The sequence below is a fragment of the Lissotriton helveticus genome, chromosome 10 (assembly GCF_964261635.1).
Source record: "Lissotriton helveticus chromosome 10, aLisHel1.1, whole genome shotgun sequence".
NCBI lineage: Eukaryota > Metazoa > Chordata > Amphibia > Caudata > Salamandridae > Lissotriton > Lissotriton helveticus.
In genome coordinates this window covers 104,456,155-104,475,704 of record NC_136071.1, presented here as the reverse complement: position 1 = coordinate 104,475,704, position 19,550 = coordinate 104,456,155, and the positions used below count along the sequence as shown (strand labels likewise).

Genomic DNA, 19,550 nt, shown 5'->3' with positions numbered 1-19,550 from the left:
TAAGTGGTGCAGCTGAAAAACATATCAATTTGGCGCACAGTTTCACTAGTAGCAAATGGGTTGTCTGAAGTCTTTTCTCACTACATTATTCTTTTCATTTCCTTTCTTGTATGTCAACATCTTTATTCAGGGCAGGATCAGTAGCTTAAATTAGAAGGATTTTTCTAGCATTGATACCAGCACTATATATTTCTTCGAATAACAATAATAGTGCTTCTCAAGTCAACTTACATGCCTTTTTAAAAGAATGGCAAGACGTTTAGACGGGAGCACTTTCTATAACACAAAGTAGATGCATTTGAAGTTTCTACTTTAAATACTCTCAAGGGAATTTGTTTTAAATCTGCGCTCAGTCTGGTGTCATACTGACTCCAGAAACTATGTATATATGTTAATGTGTGAATGTTATGTACAGTTATTTGCTTTAAAGCTTGCTACATGCTAGAGTCCTGCAGTTTCAACATTGTATGCTTGTTTCTGTCATATTCAGGAGGTGCTTACTGAAAATCTATCACCAAATGAAACAGCTGTGCTCTTGACAAAACCAGAAGTTATCAACAACCCTTCACTGCTAAAGCAAATACTTAGCCTTGTGACACCAGATGAAGTCCCAGTGTTTTTGGAAAATATCCTTTCTGCTTCTGAAAAGGTATGGAAACCTATGCAATGACATCAACTTAAGGGACAACATAAAATAGTGGGCTAGTGAAAAACACCGAAGGTTTGTAGTTGACATATGAACCCAAATAATGAATGACAATGGGAGATGAAACCTTTTGTAATGGTAACAATGTCACAAAGCCATGATATGATGAAGATGACTCTGTGGTGAACAGGTAAAAAACAACCACCAACAGAAAGGGGTTCTGCAGTTCTACCATTGTAATCATCATGGAACAAACATACCCAAGAGTGGAGCAGTGCATATGAAGATAGAGAATCATAGATTGAAGGTGTTCCACAGAGGTCATCTCAAATTGCTCTCTTAGTTTGAACATTAATCCTCCTGCAAGTAGCTTACACCAACTAATATGTAGACACCAGAGGCAAGGAGGAGAAGTTCATGGTAAAGATATTAAATATCCTTCACACATAAAACTGTATTTGAGAAAAGTTGACTCTATTGTATGTTTAGTGTTATAATTACAGATCACACAATGATTAGAAAATAAAGAAGATGGAGAGCAACATTACTAAATACAGTATCATAGAACATGTGGAAACATGTTTCATATAGATTTTGAAATATTCATATAAAATGGAGAAAAACAAACAGGCAATACAAAACAAATACTTTAGGCCATTGGTATTCCTCCGTAAAATATTTATGAAATACTCCTCTAAATAAGGGGATGGAGGGCATACACAATGTTCCAGCAGCAAAGCAGGACTGACTAAGGAATTAAACCTTTGTGTTTTATCTACTCTCCTGACTTCCTTCAGTGTTTAAACTGCTTGCCATTATTTATAGAGCAATCTCTTTCTACTAAGCAATTGCAATAGTGTTGTTTAATTATCACCATGTTTATGTGACAAAATGCACTACTCCATGAAAATGTCTACATGGACAACCTCTTCTTGGAAATAGCATGATTGTGTTCTTTAGTTTAAAGAAATATTTCCGAATTTTTTTCTTTATTACAAATATAACTTGTACTTTTCATTTTTTTCAGGAAAATCTCAGTATTTCCCAAATCAACATAATAAAACAGACCTTAATAACAGTTATTTTGGAGAATGGGAGCTCCAACTTCTCGTCTTTTACCCCGAATGATTGGAAAGTGTTCATTCAAAAGGATCTGTTTGTATTGTTGGGAAGCTTCAATGAAACCCATCTTCATCAACTACCAAAAAATATTACTTGTGACTCCTACCATGAAATGTAAGTATTTGGCTTTGCGTTCTACAAGAAACATCTGAGATTGAATTTGCTGGAATTAAATTCTTGGAAAGGATTCTGTAGATTGACATGTTATACAAAGTTGAATCTGCTTTCAGCTTATACCACAGCAATGGTAACTTATTGCACTCAAATGTCAACTGGTAGAACATGGTAAAATGTGTAAACTGTTCATCTATCTTTTGCAGACTGAAAGGATTTGACATGCTTTACATTTCTCTAACAACTGACTCAAAAGTGGCAGTCTACAGATTTTATATCAAGGAGTTTCTAAGCCAAAAATCTCAAGAATCTCTTAACACAGGTACAGTATACTGCAAAGGCAATTGTTTATGTCTATATCATTTTCTATTATGATCATTGCTAAAGCACACATCAATTTACTAAATTAACCCAAAACCTAGGTGCTGAAAAGGTGTAAAGTGTGTCTGATTTTGATCAATATGCATGGTTTCTGGGATCTAACTGACATGAAAAAACACTCACTGAATATCATTTCTCTGACCCACTCTAATGACAACTGAGGACACACTGCAGTGCAGCACTGTGTGGTAGCTGAGCACCTATCATACAAGTTCAGCTGTGACATCTGAATCCACCAGTGTACGTGTGAAACTATAGCCACATTGGCAACGGGTGTTATCTCGTACCAAAAGGACACCACAGTGTCATTAATCAGAAAGTGATTAATAACTAGGGGTGGGCGAAGCTTTGTGGAGTTTTGCCCACTCCACCCTCTGCCTGGATCTGAGAAAAACTACGTGAAGTGATGCTTAGAGGAGTGAAGTTGGCAAAAGCAAGCTAGATAATTTGCACACTAGACCCCCTCCCAGCGAGATTTCTGAACACGGCCGGTTGTGGCAGGCTGCTCCGACTCACATTGAGAAAGCTGCAGCTCGTGTTGATGAAGCTGCGGTCAAATAGGAAATCTACTTGAGCGGCAGAAGGAAGAAGCGCTCTCTGGCGCTCCACCTGCTGTCGCGCACACTGGTTTTACAGGGGAGGGAAACTTTTGGCACTGAAAATTAGCACGAAATGCTTGATGTACTGGACACCTCCGCTCACTGAGCTCTGCTTAGCATGGCAGAGTTTTTTTCAGCACTACGTGGAGCTCCGGGTACTGCAACTCTGAAAAATCTGCCCTGGCCTACTAATAACCGCAGGTAGCAAGAAGGATTTAGGGTAGTTCATCTCAAACGGGAAAAAAGGAGCAAAGACGTACCTAATCTCTGCTTTCATGCTGTTCCATTCAAAGCAATCATCAACATATGAGTGGCAACAGGCCTACTACAACTGAACAAAGGGTTCCAACAATACCACAAGGTGATACAAGCCGATTTGCAGTAATCTTAACTAGTAACTGTGGCTTCCAAAAATAAAATGCAGTAACTCCTATTTCCTACAGGACCTATTGGTGCCCCTAAGGTATATAGAGTTCATGTGTTTGGGATAGCTATTAACACTTGAGCCAAAACCAGAATATTGGCATTTTGAAGGGAGAAAAATATTTTACGTGATAGATGTCTGAAATTGAACCCTGATCCCTATACTCTTACAGAGAGTATAAATAAGATTATAGTGCACCAGCAGGTTTAGAACATACAATCTTGCTGGGCATATTCTCTGCACAAAGAGGTGTACCTGTCATACTCTTGCCACAGCTTTCCTTGGTAAAACCAACAGTTGATGGACAGAATGAAGAACAATGTCATACATTCACCCCAGTACAGAGATCTGGGCCTAAATCCATCATTTTTTTGCACTCCACACCAACCCAGTTCAGACATGGCCATATGCAAATCAGCCTTGACCCTGTGCCTCATGGGACCAGTCCAGCCCGAACTGCCAAGCCATGTCTTTCCTGGACCGGAATCAAGCATCCTAGGACCGGTGTCTGGCTATCAGCCGTCTTCAGCCAGTCTAGCTTGACTCCAGTGGTATGGAGAACATGGGACTCACGTCTGATCATACCCATCCCACTCGGGGTGACAAATGCAAAAATAACAGTTGATGGACAGAATGCAGAACAATGTCATACATTCACCCCAGTACAGAGATCTGGGCCTAAATCCATCATTTTTTAGCACTCCACACCACCCCAGTTCAGACATGGCCATATGCAAATCAGCCTTGACCCTGTGCCTCATGGGAACAGTCCAGCCCGAACTGCCAAGCCATGTCTTTCCTGGACCGGAATCAAGCATCCTAGGATAGGTTTCTGGCTATCATCCATCTTCAGCCAGGATAGCTTGACTCCAGTGGTGTGGAGAACATGGGACTCACGCCTGAGCATACCCATCCCACTCGGGGTGACAAATGCAAAAACAACAGTTGATGGACAGAATGCAGAACAATGTCATACATGCACCCCAGTACAGAGATCTGGGCCTAAATCCATCATTTTTTTGCACTCCACACCACCCCAGTTCAGACATGGCCATATGCAAATCAGCCTTGACCCTGTGCCTCATGGGAACAGTCCAGCCCGAACTGCCAAGCCATGTCTTTCCTGGACCGGAATCAAGCATCCTAGGACAGGTTTCTGGCTATCAGCCGTCTTCAGCCAGGATAGCTTGACTCCAGTGGTGTGGCGAACATGGGACTCACGCCTGAGCATACCCATCCCACTCGGGGTGACAAATGCAAAAACAACAGTTGATGGACAGAATGCAGAACAATGTCATACATTCACCCCAGTACAGAGATTTGGGCCTAAATCCATCATTTTTTTGCACTCCACACCACCCCAGTTCAGACATGGCCATATGCAAATCAGCCTTGACCCTGTGCCTCATGGGAACAGTCCAGCCCGAACTGCCAAGCCATGTCTTTCCTGGACCGGAATCAAGCATCCTAGGACCAGTTTCTGGCTATCAGCCGTATTCAGCCAGGATAGCTTGACTCCAGTGGTGTGGAGAACATGGGACTCACGTCTGAGCATACCCATCCCACTCGGGGTGACAAATGCAAAAACAACAGTTGATGGACAGAATGCAGAACAATGTCATACATTCACCCCAGACTGGGGATGAATATTTTGCCATTGTGCAACATTCCGTCCATCATCTTGTGTGTTTTGCTGTTCACCCTATGTGGCAAGGGTATGCTCAGACGTGGGTCCCATGCTCGCTAAGCCACTGGAGTCAAGCTATCTTGGCTGAAGACGGCTGATAGCCAGAAACCGGTCCTAGGATGCTTGATTTTGGTCCAGGGAAGACATGGCTTGGCAGTTCAGTCTGGATGGTTCCCATGAGGCCCAGGGTCAAGACTGATTTGCATATGGCCATGTCTGAACTGGGATGGCTTGGTGAGAAAAATAACGATGGATTAAACCCAGATCTGTGACTGGGGGTGAATGTTTTGCCACTGTGCAACATTCCGTCCATCATCTTGTGTGTTTTACAGCTTTCCTTGGTGGCATTAATTTTACGCTGACTCTGGAAGAAAGCATGCGTGCAATTTCCCCCGTATGTATCAATTTTACCTCCCTCTCATTTTGGAGAATGGTTGTCATTTCATCTAGAGATTTCATCGGCAAAGTTACCAAATGATATGTTTGTGAGCCATCTGCCATCCTGCAGAGGATGCTACACTGTAGTCTGGCAAATGAATGCTACCATAGCATGCTTAGGGTTTCCCATCCCTGTGGTGGAGAATTTCTGGGCAACAGTGCTTCCACCATATGTTAGGAAGGCTCCAATTGGCATTGTTTTGTTTTTTTCAGATACAACCCCCTAACCCGTGTTTGGCAAAACAAGAAAGGAATGTCTATGGTGCACTGGAAGGTTTCTCCCTGAATGTGCCTATCGTTATTTTTCCTGTTTCAAGTGACCATGCTTTTTATGAGGCCATTAGAACAAACATGCTTAAAATCTGATTCTAATTGGAGTGAAGGTTCCAGGACTGTTAAGTGGGTGAACCTTTGGTGGTCAGCCTACAGCAAAGCCTCTTAGATATGAAATCAAACTGAGGCTCCATTTTTGAAAAGCAAGCGATCTCCCACTGCTCAATCAAGCGGGATCACAATTAGGGGAGCACACGTCATTTGCTAGTTTTTGGCTACCTCTGCTCATTTCTAAACGAGCACCCATAAGCTTGGTTGATCTTAGATAAAAAGTCTGCAGTCTCTGCTGCATTATAGCAATAGTCCAAGAAATGTTCATACCACAGTTTGAGAGAAAGGCTTCCTCCAAATCAAATAATAGAATCCTGATGGAGGACCTATTGCTTAACAGTAGGACTAATAGTTCTTGGACTATGATTTGCTGTTTCATGCATATAGATATAGGACTAATGTTCCAGCTGCACCAGGCTTCAACAGACAGCACTACCAAAGCCTTGGCCATAAGTAGATTTTGTTGGTATGCAGGTTTCTGTGATTGCCGGTTGCATTCTCTAGTCAGTGTTCACATCCCTTATTGAGTTATTTAGAAGGAGAAGGCTTGGGAATTGCAAAAACTGGTGTATTGCCCATCCTTGAAGGGCCAGTCGTAGTGGTTGAGATCCATAGCTAGCGGTGAATAAAGACAGGCTATGCAAGTAAGAACTGTGGGGCTGGTTTGTGGGTCTTAAAAGCTTCACCAGAGTTACATGCGAAAGCTGATGAAAAACGTCAGTGACAAATTATGCATGGTTTTAAAGAACTAATAATTAGTCATTATTACACATGCACAAGAATAACAATGATGGTGGGACAAAAAAGCAGCCAAAATATGATTGAGCGATCTAGAATTGTTTGTGCCAGGGTTCCACATTAGAAAGTTACTAAGACTAAAAGAAAAAGCTTCTGATTAATAATACTCTCCAAAAGAAAGAACAGTTGAAGACACACATATGCTTAAGGATAAGGTTGAGTAGGACCTGATGCATACATGCATGTGATGCACTGATATGTAAAATTGACCACTTATCCACAACAGAAGCAATTTCTGTACTGTGTTGACAACTTGATAATAGGAAAGTGTCATAGTGTAAAAGTAATGTTATTATGATGTACAAATCTACCACAGACCAAATCAAACACAGAATATCCTTCATCATAAGCCGCAAACACGTTCCTATTTATGAGGGTGCCAGATTTATTGTTTTCATTTTCGCAAGAGCTAAAGAACTAAAGCAGATGCAAACTTTATGCTAATATCATTCAAGAGAAGAGACGCACTTAGGGTGTTTCAGAATGCTAAACTTTTCACAAGACTAAAGTTAATCTTTAACGCAACTCTATTTCAGGCACAGGCATCGCGTGTGAAACATCAGGTATTACATCATGGATACAGGAAAACCTAATGCAGTTCATTCAGCAATCTAACATTGAAGATCTTGCACAGTTCAACAGTAATTTTAACAAGGTAGGCCATTTGAAATACACCTTCAAACATTAGAAGAAATACATGAATTTGCCTTTTTAAATATGAAATTATGTGTTTCAATGAAATCCACTGAAAGATAAATCAATAATAACATTCTTTCAACATTGAAGTCATTCAAGATTCAAATTTGAAATTCACTGTTCTTTATTTTCTCTAGGTGTTTATACCCAGTAATCTTACAGCAGAGGAGCTGGCTGGAATCACCATATATGTGGATGAATTTAAAAATGAAACATTAAAAACATTAATTTTGGGTCGAATCTTGCACTTTGACAACAATGAAGTATTTTTGCAGTATCTTAACACTTTAAAGATGACTATTTGTCTCGTAAGTATTGTATTATTCACAGAGGGTGTATCAATATTTTAAAAATTAGCCTCAGTTCGAAGTGACATGGTGCGTCTCATCCAAAATCACTATCTTTTTTTTAAAGTTTGTGAACAGAGTGTTGAAATAATAAACCCTCCTCAACAACCCAAAAAGAAATTATTAATACCCTTTCTAAAATGTGTTCTGTTTTCAGCTATAAATCATGATCTTCTAATCATATTTCTACTTCTCATCACAAGCATTTATCACTGATAAATATTTATTGCCTTTCACAGAGCTCAAACCCATCTACAAATGTGACTTTGTGTAATGCGTCAGCTTTCTTCACTATTTCAACTCAAAAAGAGTTTTTGAACAACACTTTATCTGCACTCAACATGAACTGGAGCTTGAAAAATATGAATGAATGGGTCAGACTTTTCCAGATTGTCATTGAACTATTTCTGAAGGTCATTGATGTATCCGATCTATCACGATTACCACTCAATATAACATGTGAAGCCTACCAAACAATGTAAGTAAAAGTCATCAAAGGCTACTTTTAAATATCTGCAATGAAAAGTGAATGGATTGGTTTTCTATTTAGTCCTCCTTATTTTCTTTTTTCCCTTTTATTAATGACTACAGAATAAAACAGCTGAGCGATGTAGTCCTTGAACTCGATGTCAATAACAAACGTGCCATTTACGAATTCAGTGAAAAATACCTTTCTCAACAGTTTAACAAAACAGGTACACATATTTTAATTGCAATATGAAGCTTGAGACTTTATTGCCACAAGGCAGAATGTACAACATTTTTATTCTGACACCCATAATTACAGGTATTATAGGCCTCAGTACTTCTGGGATGCTCCAATACCACTGTATTCACGGTGGAACCTATAGCGCACCCTTACAATTGTGATATTACTATAGGAACCTGCATTGCAAAACCAATTCTTGAATACAATTATCTATTATGTTCCAATTGAATATTCTCTTAGTGAATAAAGAAATGTATTGTCACCCAATGGTGCACTTCAAGAAAACTGTTAAAGTGACTTTCATGATTCTCTGCATGTGTAAATTACTGATATCAGAAACTAAAATATATCTACCCAAGGAAATGAAAAAAGCGAAATACACCCATTTAAAAAGATGAGGATGTTACAAGAAAAAGTAGACTGAAGCTAGACAGCAGGTAATAACTCACTTTCCACATAAGAAGTTCTCTAAAATGTAGTGATTAATGCTGTTCTCGGCAAAATATAATTTTATTAATCTACAACGGAATATGGTAATATACCAGTGCTACTCGCTGTCACTCTGCAAGGGTCGGTCATACAGGTAAATAGTACACTTCCTCACATGTAGGCCTGACATAGAAGGTTAGATTTATATGGTGTCTCCTTTGTAAAAAATATGATGTGAACATTATGTTGGATTTGCATTAAAAAAGTATTCAAATAGTCCCCTGAATCACAAAGTTCAAAACAGACAGTTCAGTGGCTGGCAAAATCTGTTATTGACAGAGATGCATTTTCGACCAACTTTTTTTTTGAGGCTTCTTTCTTTAGGCACATTTGATATATATATCAGCACAACAGGCTTAATAAAATTATAGAGCAGCAGTTAAATATTCTGCTTTCATTACAAATTCATTACAATGCCTTAACACCTGTTATTCGGTGCTTAATGAAACCTTTCTTTTGTTTAGGCTCTGCATGCGCATCAAATACAAGCGGAACAAAGGAATGGCTAGTGAAGAATTTGGGTGCCTTCTCCTCATATGCTTCAGTCTCGAACCTTATAGCCCTGTACCCCAATCTAAGCATAGTAAGTGGTGCAGCTGAAAAACATATCTATTTGGCGCACAGTTTCACTAGTAGCAAATGGGTTGTCTGAAGTCTTTTCTCACTACATTATTCTTTTCATTTCCTTTCTTGTATGTCAACATCTTTATTCAGGGCAGGATCAGTAGCTTAAATTAGAAGGATTTTTCTAGCATTGATACCAGCACTATATATTTCTTCGAATAACAATAATAGTGCTTCTCAAGTCAACTTACATGCCTTTTTAAAAGAATGGCAAGACGTTTAGACGGGAGCACTTTCTATAACACAAAGTAGATGCATTTGAAGTTTCTACTTTAAATACTCTCAAGGGAATTTGTTTTAAATCTGCGCTCAGTCTGGTGTCATACTGACTCCAGAAACTATGTATATATGTTAATGTGTGAATGTTATGTACAGTTATTTGCTTTAAAGCTTGCTACATGCTAGAGTCCTGCAGTTTCAACCTTGTATGCTTGTTTCTGTCATATTCAGGAGGTGCTTACTGAAACTCTATCACCAAATGAAACAGCTGTGCTCTTGACAAAACCAGAAGTTATCATCAACCCTTCACTGCTAAAGCAAATACTTAGCCTTGTGACACCAGATGAAGTCCCAGTGTTTTTGGAAAACATCCTTTCTGCTTCTGAAAAGGTATGGAAACCTATGCAATGACATCAACTTAAGGGACAACATAAAATAGTGGGCTAGTGAAAAACACCGAAGGTTTGTAGTTGACATATGAACCCAAATAATGAATGACAATGGGAGATGAAACCTTTTGTAATGGTAACAATGTCACAAAGCCATGATATGATGAAGATGACTCTGTGGTGAACAGGTAAAAAACAACCACCAACAGAAAGGGGTTCTGCAGTTCTACCATTGTAATCATCATGGAACAAACATACCCAAGAGTGGAGCAGTGCATATGAAGATAGAGAATCATAGATTGAAGGTGTTCCACAGAGGTCATCTCAAATTGCTCTCTTAGTTTGAACATTAATCCTCCTGCAAGTAGCTTACACCAACTAATATGTAGACACCAGAGGCAAGGAGGAGAAGTTCATGGTAAAGATATTAAATATCCTTCACACATAAAACTGTATTTGAGAAAAGTTGACTCTATTGTATGTTTAGTGTTATAATTACAGATCACACAATGATTAGAAAATAAAGAAGATGGAGAGCAACATTACTAAATACAGTATCATAGAACATGTGGAAACATGTTTCATATAGATTTTGAAATATTCATATAAAATGGAGAAAAACAAACAGGCAATACAAAACAAATACTTTAGGCCATTGGTATTCCTCCGTAAAATATTTATGAAATACTCCTCTAAATAAGGGGATGGAGGGCATACACAATGTTCCAGCAGCAAAGCAGGACTGACTAAGGAATTAAACCTTTGTGTTTTATCTACTCTCCTGACTTCCTTCAGTGTTTAAACTGCTTGCCATTATTTATAGAGCAATCTCTTTCTACTAAGCAATTGCAATAGTGTTGTTTAATTATCACCATGTTTATGTGTCAAAATGCACTACTCCATGAAAATGTCTACATGGACAACCTCTTCTTGGAAATAGCATGATTGTGTTCTTTAGTTTAAAGAAATATTTCCGAATTTTTTTCTTTATTACAAATATAACTTGTACTTTTCATTTTTTTCAGGAAAATCTCAGTATTTCCCAAATCAACATAATAAAACAGACCTTAATAACAGTTATTTTGGAGAATGGGAGCTCCAACTTCTCGTCTTTTACCCCGAATGATTGGAAAGTGTTCATTCAAAAGGATCTGTTTGTATTGTTGGGAAGCTTCAATGAAACCCATCTTCATCAACTACCAAAAAATATTACTTGCGACTCCTACCATGAAATGTAAGTATTTGGCTTTGCGTTCTACAAGAAACATCTGAGATTGAATTTGCTGGAATTAAATTCTTGGAAAGGATTCTGTAGATTGACATGTTATACAAAGTTGAATCTGCTTTCAGCTTATACCACAGCAATGGTAACTTATTGCACTCAAATGTCAACTGGTAGAAAATGGTAAAATGTGTAAACTGTTCATCTATCTTTTGCAGACTGAAAGGATTTGACATGCTTTACATTTCTCTAACAACTGACTCAAAAGTGGCAGTCTACAGATTTTATATCAAGGAGTTTCTAAGCCAAAAATCTCAAGAATCTCTTAACACAGGTACAGTATACTGCAAAGGCAATTGTTTATGTCTATATCATTTTCTATTATGATCATTGCTAAAGCACACATCAATTTACTAAATTAACCCAAAACCTAGGTGCTGAAAAGGTGTAAAGTGTGTCTGATTTTGATCAATATGCATGGTTTCTGGGATCTAACTGACATGAAAAAACACTCACTGAATATCATTTCTCTGACCCACTCTAATGACAACTGAGGACACACTGCAGTGCAGCACTGTGTGATAGCTGAGCACCTATCATACAAGTTCAGCTGTGACATCTGAATCCACCAGTGTACGTGTGAAACTATAGCCACATTGGCAACGGGTGTTATCTCGTACCAAAAGGACACCACAGTGTCATTAATCAGAAAGTGATTAATAACTAGGGGTGGGCGTAGCTTTGTGGAGTTTTGCCCACTCCACCCTATGCCTGGATCTGAGAAAAACTACGTGAAGCGATGCTTAGAGGAGTGAAGTTGGCAAAAGCAAGCTAGATAATTTGCACACTAGACCCCCTCCCAGCGAGATTTCTGAACACGGCCGGTTGTGGCAGGCTGCTCCGACTCACATTGAGAAAGCTGCAGCTCGTGTTGATGAAGCTGCGGTCAAATAGGAAATCTACTTGAGCGGCAGAAGGAAGAAGCGCTCTCTGGCGCTCCACCTGCTGTCGCGCACACTGGTTTTACAGGGGAGGGAAACTTTTGGCACTGAAAATTAGCACGAAATGCTTGATGTACTGGACACCTCCGCTCACTGAGCTCTGCTTAGCATGGCAGAGTTTTTTTCAGCACTACGTGGAGCTCCGGGTACTGCAACTCTGAAAAATCTGCCCTGGCCTACTAATAACCGCAGGTAGCAAGAAGGATTTAGGGTAGTTCATCTCAAACGGGAAAAAAGGAGCAAAGACGTACCTAATCTCTGCTTTCATGCTGTTCCATTCAAAGCAATCATCAACATATGAGTGGCAACAGGCCTACTACAACTGAACAAAGGGTTCCAACAATACCACAAGGTGATACAAGCCGATTTGCAGTAATCTTAACTAGTAACTGTGGCTTCCCAAAATAAAATGCAGTAACTCCTATTTCCTACAGGACCTATTGGTGCCCCTAACGTATATAGAGTTCATGTGTTTGAGATAGCTATTAACACTTGAGCCAAAACCAGAATATTGGCATTTTGAAGGGAGAAAAATATTTTACGTGATAGATGTCTGAAATTGAACCCTGATCCCTATACTCTTACAGAGAGTATAAATAAGATTATAGTGCACCAGCAGGTTTAGAACATACAATCTTGCTGGGCATATTCTCTGCACAAAGAGGTGTACCTGTCAAACTCTTGCCACAGCTTTCCTTGGTAAAACCAACAGTTGATGGACAGAATGAAGAACAATGTCATACATTCACCCCAGTACAGAGATCTGGGCCTAAATCCATCATTTTTTTGCACTCCACACCACCCCAGTTCAGACATGGCCATATGCAAATCAGCCTTGACCCTGTGCCTCATGGGACCAGTCCAGCCCGAACTGCCAAGCCATGTCTTTCCTGGACCGGAATCAAGCATCCTTGGACCGGTGTCTGGCTATCAGCCGTCTTCAGCCAGCCTAGCTTGACTCCAGTGGTATGGAGAACATGGGACTCACGTCTGAGCATACCCATCCCACTCGGGGTGACAAATGCAAAAACAACAGTTGATGGACAGAATGCAGAACAATGTCATACATTCACCCCAGTACAGAGATCTGGGCCTAAATCCATCATTTTTTAGCACTCCACACCACCCCAGTTCAGACATGGCCATATGCAAACCAGCCTTGACCCTGTGCCTCATGGGAACAGTCCAGCCCGAACTGCCAAGCCATGTCTTTCCTGGACCGGAATCAAGCATCCTAGGATAGGTTTCTGGCTATCAGCCATCTTCAGCCAGGATAGCTTGACTCCAGTGGTGTGGAGAACATGGGACTCACGCCTGAGCATACCCATCCCACTCGGGGTGACAAATGCAAAAACAACAGTTGATGGACAGAATGCAGAACAATGTCATACATTCACCCCAGTACAGAGATCTGGGCCTAAATCCATCATTTTTTTGCACTCCACACCACCCCAGTTCAGACATGGCCATATGCAAATCAGCCTTGACCCTGTGCCTCATGGGAACAGTCCAGCCCGAACTGCCAAGCCATGTCTTTCCTGGACCGGAATCAAGCATCCTAGGACAGGTTTCTGGCTATCAGCCGTCTTCAGCCAGGATAGCTTGACTCCAGTGGTGTGGCGAACATGGGACTCACGCCTGAGCATACTCATCCCACTCGGGGTGACAAATGCAAAAACAACAGTTGATGGACAGAATGCAGAACAACGCATACATTTACCCCAGTACAGAGATCTGGGCCTAAATCCATCATGTTTTTGCACTCCACACCACCCCAGTTCAGACATGGCCATATGCAAATCAGCCTTGACCCTGTGCCTCATGGGAACAGTCCAGCCCGAACTGCCAAGCCATGTCTTTCCTGGACCGGAATCAAGCATCCTAGGACCAGTTTCTGGCTATCAGCCGTATTCAGCCAGGATAGCTTGACTCCAGTGGTGTGGAGAACATGGGACTCACGTCTGAGCATACCCATCCCACTCGGGGTGACAAATGCAAAAACAACAGTTGATGGACAGAATGCAGAACAATGTCATACATTCACCCCAGACTGGGGGTGAATATTTTGCCATTGTGCAACATTCCGTCCATCATCTTGTGTGTTTTGCTGTTCACCCTATGTGGCAAGGGTATGCTCAGACGTGGGTCCCATGCTCACTAAGCCACTGGAGTCAAGCTATCTTGGCTGAAGACGGCTGATAGCCAGAAACCGGTTCTAGGATGCTTGATTTTGGTCCAGGGAAGACATGGCTTGGCAGTTCGGTCTGGACGGTTCCCATGAGGCCCAGGGTCAAGACTGATTTGCATATGGCCATGTCTGAACTGGGATGGCTTGGTGAGAAAAATAACGATGGATTAAACCCAGATCTGTGACTGGGGGTGAATGTTTTGCCACTGTGCAACATTCCGTCCATCATCTTGTGTGTTTTACAGCTTTCCTTGGTGGCATTAATTTTACGCTGACTCTGGAAGAAAGCATGTGTGCAATTTTCCCCGTATGTATCAATTTTACCTCCCTCTCATTTTGGAGAATGGTTGTCATTTCATCCAGAGATTTCATCGGCAAAGTTACCAAATGATATGTTTGTGAGCCATCTGCCATCCTGCAGAGGATGCTACACTGTAGTCTGGCAAATGAATGCTACCATAGCATGCTTAGGGTTTCCCATCACTGTGGTGGAGAATTTCTGGGCAACAGTGCTTCCACCATATGTTAGGAAGGCTCCAATTGGCATTGTTTTTTTTTTTTCAGATACAACCCCCTAATCCGTGTTTGGCAAAACAAGAAAGGAATGTCTATGGTGCACTGGAAGGTTTCTCCCTGAATGTGCCTATCCGTTATTTTTCCTGTTTCAAGTGACCACGCTTTTTATGAGGCCATTAGAACAAACATGCTTAAAATCTGATTCTAATTGGAGTGAAGGTTCCAGGACTGTTAAGTGGGTGAACCTTTGGTGGTCAGCCTACAGCAAAGCCTCTTAGATATGAAATCAAACTGAGGCTCCATTTTTGAAAAGCAAGCGATCTCCCACTGCTCAATCAGGCGGGATCACAATTAGGGGAGCACACGTCATTTGCTAGTTTTTGGCTACCTCTGCTCATTTCTAAACGAGCACCCATAAGCTTGGTTGATCTTAGATAAAAAGTCTGCAGTCTCTGCTGCATTATAGCAATAGTCCAAGAAATGTTCATACCACAGTTTGAGAGAAAGGCTTCCTCCAAATCAAATAATAGAATCCTGATTGAGGACCTATTGCTTAACAGTAGGACTAATAGTTCTTGGACTATGATTTGCTGTTTCATGCATATAGATATAGGACTAATGTTCCAGCTGCACCAGGCTTCAACAGACAGCACTACCAAAGCCTTGGCCATAAGTAGATTTTGTTGGTATGCAGGTTTCTGTGATTGCCGGTTGCATTCTCTAGTCAGTGTTCACATCCCTTATTGAGTTATTTAGAAGGAGAAGGCTTGGGAATTGCAAAAACTGGTGTATTGCCCATCCTTGAAGGGCCAGTCGTAGTGGTTGAGATCCATAGCTAGCGGTGAATAAAGACAGGCTATGCAAGTAAGAACTGTGGGGCTGGTTTGTGGGTCTTAAAAGCTTCACCAGAGTTACATGCGAAAGCTGATGAAAAACGTCAGTGACAAATTATGCATGGTTTTAAAGAACTAATAATTAGTCATTATTACACATGCACAAGAATAACAATGATGGTGGGACAAAAAAGCAGCCAAAATATGATTGAGCGATCTAGAATTGTTTGTGCCAGGGTTCCACATTAGAAAGTTACTAAGACTAAAAGAAAAAGCTTCTGATTAATAATACTCTCCAAAAGAAAGAACAGTTGAAGACACACATATGCTTAAGGATAAGGTTGAGTAGGACCTGATGCATACATGCATGTGATGCACTGATATGTAAAATTGACCACTTATCCACAACAGAAGCAATTTCTGTACTGTGTTGACAACTTGATAATAGGAAAGTGTCATAGTGTAAAAGTAATGTTATTATGATGTACAAATCTACCACAGACCAAATCAAACACAGAATATCCTTCATCATAAGCCGCAAACACGTTCCTATTTATGAGGGTGCCAGATTTATTGTTTTCATTTTCGCAAGAGCTAAAGAACTAAAGCAGATGCAAACTTTATGCTAATATCATTCAAGAGAAGAGACGCACTTAGGGTGTTTCAGAATGCTAAACTTTTCACAAGACTAAAGTTAATCTTTAACGCAACTCTATTTCAGGCACAGGCATCGCGTGTGAAACATCAGGTATTACATCATGGATACAGGGAAACCTAATGCAGTTCATTCAGCAATCTAACATTGAAGATCTTGCACAGTTCAACAGTAATTTTAACAAGGTAGGCCATTTGAAATACACCTTCAAACATTAGAAGAAATACATGAATTTGCCTTTTTAAATATGAAATTATGTGTTTCAATGAAATCCACTGAAAGATAAATCAATAATAACATTCGTTCAACATTGAAGTCATTCAAGATTCAAATTTGAAATTCACTGTTCTTTATTTTCTCTAGGTGTTTATACCCAGTAATCTTACAGCAGAGGAGCTGGCTGGAATCACCATATATGTGGATGAATTTAAAAATGAAACATTAAAAACATTAATTTTGGGTCGAATCTTGCACTTTGACAACAATGAAGTATTTTTGCAGTATCTTAACACTTTAAAGATGACTATTTGTCTCGTAAGTATTGTATTATTCACAGAGGGTGTATCAATATTTTAAAAATTAGCCTCAGTTCGAAGTGACATGGTGCGTCTCATCCAAAATCACTATCTTTTTTTTAAAGTTTGTGAACAGAGTGTTGAAATAATAAACCCTCCTCAACAACCCAAAAAGAAATTATTAATACCCTTTCTAAAATGTGTTCTGTTTTCAGCTATAAATCATGATCTTCTAATCATATTTCTACTTCTCATCACAAGCATTTATCACTGATAAATATTTATTGCCTTTCACAGAGCTCAAACCCATCTACAAATGTGACTTTGTGTAATGCGTCAGCTTTCTTCACACTTTCAACTCAAAAAGAGTTTTTGAACAACACTTTATCTGCACTCAACATGAACTGGAGCTTGAAAAATATGAATGAATGGGTCAGACTTTTCCAGATTGTCATTGAACTATTTCTGGAAGTCATTGATGTATCCGATCTATCACGATTACCACTCAATATAACATGTGAAGCCTACCAAACAATGTAAGTAAAAGTCATCAAAGGCTACTTTTAAATATCTGCAATGAAAAGTGAATGGATTGGTTTTCTATTTAGTCCTCCTTATTTTCTTTTTTCCCTTTTATTAATGACTACAGAATAAAACAGCTGAGCGATGTAGTCCTTGAACTCGATGTCAATAACAAACGTGCCATTTACGAATTCAGTGAAAAATACCTTTCTCAACAGTTTAACAAAACAGGTACACATATTTTAATTGCAATATGAAGCTTGAGACTTTATTGCCACAAGGCAGAATGTACAACATTTTTATTCTGATACCCATAATTACAGGTATTATAGGCCTCAGTACTTCTGGGATGCTCCAATACCACTGTATTCACGGTGGAACCTATAGCGCACCCTTACAATTGTGATATTACTATAGGAACCTGCATTGCAAAACCAATTTTTGAATACAATTATCTATTATGTTCCAATTGAATATTCTCTTAGTGAATAAAAAAATGTATTGTCACCCAATGGTGCACTTCAAGAAAACTGTTAAAGTGACTTTCATGATTCTCTGCATGTGTAAATTACTGATATCAGAAACAAAAAATATATCTACCCAAGGAAATGAAAAAAGCGAAATACACCCATTTAAAAAGATGAGGATGTTACAAGAAAAAGTAGACTGAAGCTAGACAGCAGGTAATAACTCACTTTCCACATAAGAAGTTCTCTAAAATGTAGTGATTAATGCTGTTCTCGGCAAAATATAATTTTATTAATCTACAACGGAATATGGTAATATACCAGTGCTACTCGCTGTCACTCTGCAAGGGTCGGTCATACAGGTAAATAGTACACTTCCTCACATGTAGGCCTGACATAGAAGGTTAGATTTAGATGGTGTCTCCTTTGTAAAAAATATGATGTGAACATTATGTTGGATTTGCATTAAAAAAGTATTCAAATAGTCCCCTAAATCACAAAGTTCAAAACAGACAGTTCAGTGGCTGGCAAAATCTGTTATTGACAGAGATGCATTTTCGACCAACTTTATTTTTGAGACTTCTTTCTTTAGGCACATTTGATATATATATATCAGCACAACAGGCTTAATAAAATTATGGAGCAGCAGTTAAATATTCTGCCTTCATTACAAATTCATTACAATGCCTTAACACCTGTTATTCGGTGCTTAATGAAACCTTTCTTTTGTTTAGGCTCTGCATGCGCATCAAATACAAGCGGAACAAAGGAATGGCTAGTGAAGAATTTGGGTGCCTTCTCCTCATATGCTTCAGTCTCGAACCTTATAGCCCTGTACCCCAATCTAAGCATAGTAAGTGGTGCAGCTGAAAAACATATATATTTGGTGCACAGTTTCACTAGTAGCAAATGGGTTGTCTGAAGTCTTTTCTCACTACATTATTCTTTTCATTGCCTTTCTTGTATGTCACCATCTTTATTCAGGGCAGGATCAGTAGCTTAAATTAGAAGGATTTTTCTAGCATTGATACCAGCACTATATATTTCTTCGAATAACAATAATAGTGCTTCTCAAGTCAACTTACATGCCTTTTTAAAAGAATGGCAAGACGTTTAGACGGGAGCACTTTCTATAACACAAAGTAGATGCATTTGAATTTTCTACTTTAAATACTCTCAAGGGAATTTGTTTTAAATCTGCGCTCAGTCTGGTGTCATACTGACTCCAGAAACTATGTATATATGTTAATGTGTGAATGTTATGTACAGTTATTTGCTTTAAAGCTTGCTACATGCTAGAGTCCTGCAGTTTCAACATTGTATGCTTGTTTCTGTCATATTCAGGAGGTGCTTACTGAAAATCTATCACCAAATGAAACAGCTGTGCTCTTGACAAAACCAGAAGTTATCATCAACCCTTCACTGCTAAAGCAAATACTTAGCCTTGTGACACCAGATGAAGTCCCAGTGTTTTTGGAAAACATCCTTTCTGCTTCTGAAAAGGTATGGAAACCTATGCAATGACATCAATTTAAGGGACAACATAAAATAGTGGGCTAGTGAAA

The 19,550-nt window shown here is 39.5% G+C and overlaps 2 long non-coding RNA genes across 2 annotated transcripts; both read left to right on the top strand.

Annotated features, from left to right (window-relative positions):
• Positions 1-8,016: 8,016 nt before the first annotated feature.
• LOC144785167 (uncharacterized) lies at positions 8,017-9,418 on the top strand. The gene is made up of 3 exons (XR_013601791.1): positions 8,017-8,114; positions 8,228-8,331; positions 9,299-9,418. It is a non-coding gene; the product is annotated as an uncharacterized LOC144785167 (long non-coding RNA).
• An 8,227-nt stretch (positions 9,419-17,645) lies between these two features.
• Positions 17,646-19,401, top strand: LOC144785539 (uncharacterized). Its single transcript, XR_013601952.1, has 3 exons — positions 17,646-17,749; positions 18,720-18,838; positions 19,330-19,401. It is a non-coding gene; the product is annotated as an uncharacterized LOC144785539 (long non-coding RNA).
• The last annotated feature ends 149 nt before the right edge of the window (positions 19,402-19,550 follow it).